Source organism: Pristiophorus japonicus, chromosome 4 (genome assembly GCF_044704955.1).
Source record: "Pristiophorus japonicus isolate sPriJap1 chromosome 4, sPriJap1.hap1, whole genome shotgun sequence".
NCBI lineage: Eukaryota > Metazoa > Chordata > Chondrichthyes > Pristiophoridae > Pristiophorus > Pristiophorus japonicus.
In genome coordinates, this window is record NC_091980.1 from 216,994,264 (window position 1) to 217,000,834 (window position 6,571).

The following is a 6,571-nucleotide window of genomic DNA, read 5'->3' on the forward strand; positions in this document are numbered from 1 at the left end:
AAAGTATGATTTTGCACTGTGTTAGAGCACTGGAGATGGTCTAGTTGGAGGTGGTCTAGTTTCCGTGAGCTCCAGACTCAGATCACTGACATGGCTCCTGAACTATACAGGCACTTTCGCTTTGATGTGCAGCCAACATTAGTAACGGTCCTGCAACTTGAAGCACTCAGGATGAGCTTCGTTGGGCCGAATCCCCTAACATTTCTTTTGTTTTATGGCAATCCTGAGCACAGCGACAGCGGCATAGTTTGATTTTATTGTTTTTATTGTATTTATTGTTTAATTGGAGTTTAAAAATACAAATGTAGACCCGCAGGCGGGAATTATTATTCAATTCGAAGATTACTCGCTGGGGAAAGAGTATTTTTTTCCCTCCTTTTTTTTAATCACGCGAATGAAGCAGACCTAATGGCTGCACAGAATTGCAGTAAGAGGCCGCTTGACGAATGCAGCGGGTGCAGCAGAGGAGATGCAATAAAAAGGCGCAATTTCCAGCCCCGCCCCAAGGGGGTTGCTCTGGGAGATGCGCGCCGCGGCTTCATAGATTGAGAAGCAGCTATCGCACTTGCGGCCCCTGACTGAAATCCCACCGACTCAGAGAGCACAAAGCACCTCAGGAACAGCCCGCTCTCAGTCTGAGCATTGCAAATCTGTTTCTACAGAATATCATATAACTGAGAGAGAGAGAGAGAGAGACACTTTTTGGTGAGTTTTCCCAAACTCAAGAATTCTTTAAAATTGCATTAAAAAGATTGTTCACCTACCAATGAACTTAATTTCATCAGTGTGGCATTTGATGTGCAAAGTTAATTGTCATGCAACTTACTCCTTACTAATATAGGCACATTGTATGCTTAACATGCTTTTACATATGAGCGACATCTGTGTACATTAAATCAGCTGGAGAAATATATATATCACTGGAAGCAATACTAGCTGAGGGTGATATAAAACAATCCCATTTTCTGATGTTTTAGATTATTCAGCTGTGAATTGAGTGCCTGAGAGATGAATAAAATGTGGTTCTGCATTAGTATTTACATTTGTCCATACAGTTTCAGTAAAAAGTTACATGGTTAATTTGCTCAAGACTTCAAAGGTGATAACAAAGTATAAATGTCACATAAGTTTGTGATTTAGGATTTAAACAATTATGAAATAAACGTGGGGGAGTTTCCAATGAGGTGCAGGAAAAATGACAGTTCAGTATTACAATAAATATTGATAAAATAATTCATCTTGAAAAGTCAATGTGAGATTTTATAATTCGATTCATTGTGGATTTCCAAGTATCTCTGCAACATTTTTGTTGATAAATAGTCATACAAAATGTTCAATATTTTCACAAACTGTTGGAATTACAATATCTCTTGTATTAATTATTGGCTTCAAAATATCTGCTCCTCTGCCCTTTATAAAGTAATTATCTTTTGATCACCATCTATATTTTCCTTTGTATTTAAATCCAGTTAATTCTATTTTTTAAGTTAATAAAAGCTAACAGCATTTAGTTCACTTCTATAAGAATATTTATTTTAATGGATTTTTTCATGTGAAATTAAATCTTACTTTATTTAGATTTTACATCACTTTGATGGCATTAAAGAGCAAAAACAGGATATACTAGTTTTGATATTCTTGTGGTGTTTAAGAGAAAAACCCTAACTTGCAGTGTCAGGTTTCTCCAGCACAGCTCTTCAGTATGTTCTCCATTTTCACAAATTTAGGAGAACTGTTTTCATCCAGTCTAATATTGATACTTTTACACATGTTCATTCTTAAGGCCTTAGCATTTTTGCACACATGTCTGGTTTCTATTGATGAAAAATTAGATTTCTTAGCTGAAAGTAGTTTGCACGTATGGAAGTTTGATTTAAAACCAGGTGCATTATTGAAGATATGCAAACTATTTTAAAAAACAGAACTCCAATTCTTATCTCATAGGAAAATGACAATATGATCAGAAAGTTAACTAAATATAAATACTTTATAAGCAATGCTGATTTTAAGGAGCCACTATTTCTATAAAATCATTAGTTTTTGCAGCTAAAATTTAAAAAAATGGTAGAAATGAGGCATTAATTGTGAATACCTTTCTCACAGTTAAACTTGCAGTGTACATGTCAGAAGTCAATGATTGATTGTTCATAAATAAACATGCTAAGGTTGTAAACAAAAATCTTGAGCTTTGCAAAAATGTAGCAATTCTGGATGAAACCTGCTTTGGAAACATTTCTGTTTTGCCCACAAGCATAATCCTGATCTCTGTGGAGCTCACCACTTCTATTGCCCCTCCTTTCTCACTCCTACCCTTTTGTCTTTAGCTTCAGTTGAATGAAATCTTCAGGAACAATATCGCTTTCCTCCCAGTGGCTTGAACATTGACTTTAGCAACTTCGGACCTTAGCTGTTTTCGTACCTTTCCTGCCAGATTCTTCATTGATAATCCACCGTACTCCTGCCATTCTTGAGCTGCTCTACAGGCCTTTTGTCTTTCTAATGCATTTTGAGATGACCTTTGTATTTCATCCATTTTGCAGCTTTTTACAGTTTTCTGTAAAATTCTTTTTACAGGCTAGTAAATCCATTAGCTGCTTCTTTGTAATAACAGTTATCACAGCTGAATGATTGACATTTACCTGTCCTTCCCTTCCCCTTTGTTCTGATCAGTCCAATAAATGATCATTCATTTCTGATGAAGGGTCCCACCAAAATTTTTAGCATATCCTCTTTTATTCAGCTGGTGATGGACCAGTTGTATATTTCCAGCATGTTATGTATTTATTATATAATTCTGTTCTATTATATGTTTTTTTTTACAAATATAGTGTTATTTACATTAATCATTCTAATTAAATGCGAAATATAATTATCAATACAAATTAAAGAAATGTATGAAACTGTATAATGGGCTGGAATCTCCACTTTTTTTGCATGCTTAACGCCCACTTAATGCCCATTTTACCGCTGAAATCACGTATAACGCCCATATATTGCCCATTTTGGCACAAAATGGAAACTGGCGGGTATTTTTCAGAAACTTATCGCCGAGCGTTATTTTCCCCATGTGCTTAACGCCGACAAAAATATTACCGCCCGGCCACTTTTTTTGGGCGGAATCAGCAGAATGGGCGAATTCAACGGCCATAATATCGGCCAGCGTTACTTTCCGCACGGATTTAACGTCAAGATTTAATATTAACGCCCGCCCACTTTTTTTTGTCGTAAAGAGCATATTTACCGAAACTAGCGGCCATGAGATCGCCCAGCGTCAATTTCATAACTCGCACACATATCGCCCACAATATCGCTCGCCCAAAAAAAGGCCCACAAAAAGTGGAACTAATCGGAACTAATCACAGAGTTATGGACGCCATGTTGTAGATCACATGTCGTGTACCTTAAAAGGCTGCTGTGCTTCTGTGCTTCAACCTCGGCGGAGTTCAGATGTACTCTGTAAGTCGTTGGATTTGATATGAACATCTGTAACAACATCTTGACCATACTGTGACCGATTGGAATTGAAGAGGTGTCTTCATAGAAACATAGAAAATAGGTGCTGGAGTAGGCCGTTTGGCCCTTCGAGCCTGCACCGCCATTCAATAAGATCATGGATGATCATTCCCTCAGTACCCCTTTCCTGCTTTCTCTCTGTACCCCTTGATCTCTATGGCCGTAAGGGCTATATCTAACTCTCTCTTAAATATATCCAATGAACTGGCATCAACAACTCTCTGCGGGAGGGAATTCCACAGGTTAACAACTCTCTGAGTGAAGAAGTTTCTCCTCATCTCAGTCCTAAATGGCCTACCCCTTATCCTAAGACTATGTCCCCTGGTTCTGAACTTCCCCAACATCGGGAACATTCTACCCGCATCTAACCTGTCCAGTCCCGTCAGAATCTTATATGTTTCTATGAGATCCCCTCTCATCCTTCTAAACTCCAGTGACTAAAGGCCCAGTTGATCCAGTCTCTCCTCATATGACAGTCCAGCCATTCCTGGAATCAGTCTGGTGAACCTTCGCTGCACTCCCTCAATAGCAAGAACATCCTTCCTCAGACTAGGAGACCAAAACTGAACACAATATTCCAGATGAGGCCTCACTAAAGCCCTGTACAACTGCAGTAAGACCTCCCTGCTCCTATACTCAAATCCCCTAGCTATGAAGACCAACATACTTCTTCACCGCCTGCTGTACCTACGTGCCAACTTTCAATGACTGATGAAGCATGACACCCAGGTCTCGTTGCACCTCCCCTTTTCCTAATCTGCCACCATTCAGATAATATTCTGCCTTCGTGCTTTTGCCCCCAAAATGGATAACCTCACATTTATTCACATTATGCTGCATCTGCCATGCATTTGCCCACTCACCTAACCTGACCAAGTCACCCTGCAGCCTCTTAGCGTCCATCTCACAGCTCACACTGCCACCCAGTTCAGTGTCATCTGCAAACTTGGAGTATTACATTCAATTCCTTCATCTAAATCGTTAATGTTTATTGTAAAGAGCTGGGGTCCCAGCACTGAGCCCTGCGGCACCCCACTAGTCACTGCCTGCCATTCTGAAAAGGACCCATTTATCCCGACACTTTGCTTCCTGTCTGCCAACCAGTTCTCTATCCACGTCAGTACATTACCCCCAATACCATGTGCTTTGATTTTGCACACCAATCTCTTGTGTGGGACCGTGTGAAAAGCCTTTTGAAAGTCCAAATACACCACATCCACAGGTTCTCCTTTGTCCACTCTGCTAGTTACATTCTCAAAAAATTCCAGAAGATTTGTCAAGCATGATTTCCCTTTCATAAATCCATGCTGACTTGGACTGATCCTGTCACTGCTTTCCAAATGCACTGCTATTTTATCCTTAATGATTTATTCCAACATTTTCCCCACTACCGATATCAGACAACCGGTCTATAATTACCTGTTTTCTCTCTCCCTCTTTTTTTAAAAAGAGGTGTTACTTTAGCTACCCTCCAGTCCATAGGAACTAATCCAGAGTCAATAGACTGTTAGAAAATGATCACCAATGCATCCACTATTTCTAGGGCCACTTCCTTAAGTACTCTGGGATGTAAACTATTAGGCCCGGGGATTTATCGGCCTTCAATCCCATCAATTTCCCTAACACAATTTCCCGCCAAATAAGGATATCCTTCAGTTCCTCCTTCTCACTAGACCCACTATCCCCTAGTACATTCGGAAAGTTATTTGTGTCTTCCTTCGTGAAGACAGAACTGAAATACTTTTTCAATTGGTCTTCCATTTCTTTGTTCCCCATTATAAATTCACCTGAATCCGACTGCAAGGGACCTTCATTTGTCTTTACTAATCTTTTTCTCTTCACATATTTATAGAAGTTTTTGCAGTCAGTTTTTATGTTCCCTGCAAGCTTCCTCTCATACTCTATTTTCCACCTCTTAATTAAACCCTTAGTCCTCCTTTGTTGAATTCTAAATTTCTCCCAATCCTCAGGTTTGTTGCTTTTTCTAGCCAAATTATATGCCTCTTCCTTGGTTTTAACACTATCCTTAATTTTCCTTGTTAGCCACGGTTGAGCCACCTTCCCCATTTTATTTTTATTCCAGACAGGGATGTACAATATACAGAAGTTCATCCATGTGATCTTTAAATATTTGCCATTGCTTATCCACCGTCAACCCTTTAAGTGTCCTTTGCCAGTCTATTCTAGCCAATTCACGCCTCATACCATTGAAGTTACCTTTCGTTAAGTTCAGGACATTAGTTTCCGAGTTAACTGTGTCACTCTCCATCTTAATAAAGAATTCTACCATATTATGGTCACTCTTCCCCAAGGGGCCTCGCACAACAAGATTGCTAATTAGTCCTTTCTCTTTACACATCACCCAGTCTAGGATGGCCAGCTCTCTAGTTGGTTCCTCAACATATTGGTCTAGAAAACCATCCCTAATACACTCCAGGAAATCCTCCTCCACCGCATTGCTACCAGTTTGGTTAGCCCAATCAATATGTAGATTAAAGTCGCCCATGATAATTGCTGTACCTTTATTGCACACATCCCTTATTTCTTGTTTGATGCTGTCCCCAACCTCACTACTACTGTTTGGTGGTCTTTTCACAACTCCCATGAGCGTTTTCTGCCCTTTGGAATTCCGCAGCTCCACCCATACCGATTCCACATCATCCAGGGTAATGTCCCTCCTAACTATTGCATTAATTTCCTCTTTAACCAACAACGCCACCCCGCCTCCTTTTCCACTCTGTCTATCCTTCCTAAATGTTGAATACCCCTGGATGTTGAGTTCCCAGCCTTGGTCACCCTGGAGCCATGTTTCCGTGATGCCAATTACATCATATCCGTTAACTGCTGTCTGCGCAGTTAATTCGTCCACCTTATGCCGAATACTTCTTGCATTGAGGCACAGAGCCTTCAGGCTTGTCTTTTTAACACACTTTGCCCCTTTAGGGTTTTGCTGTAATGTAGCCCTTTTTGTTTTTTGCCTTGGGTTTCTCTGCCCTCCACTTTTAATATTCTCCTTTCTATCTTTTGCTTCTGCCTCAATTTTATTTCCCTCTGTTTC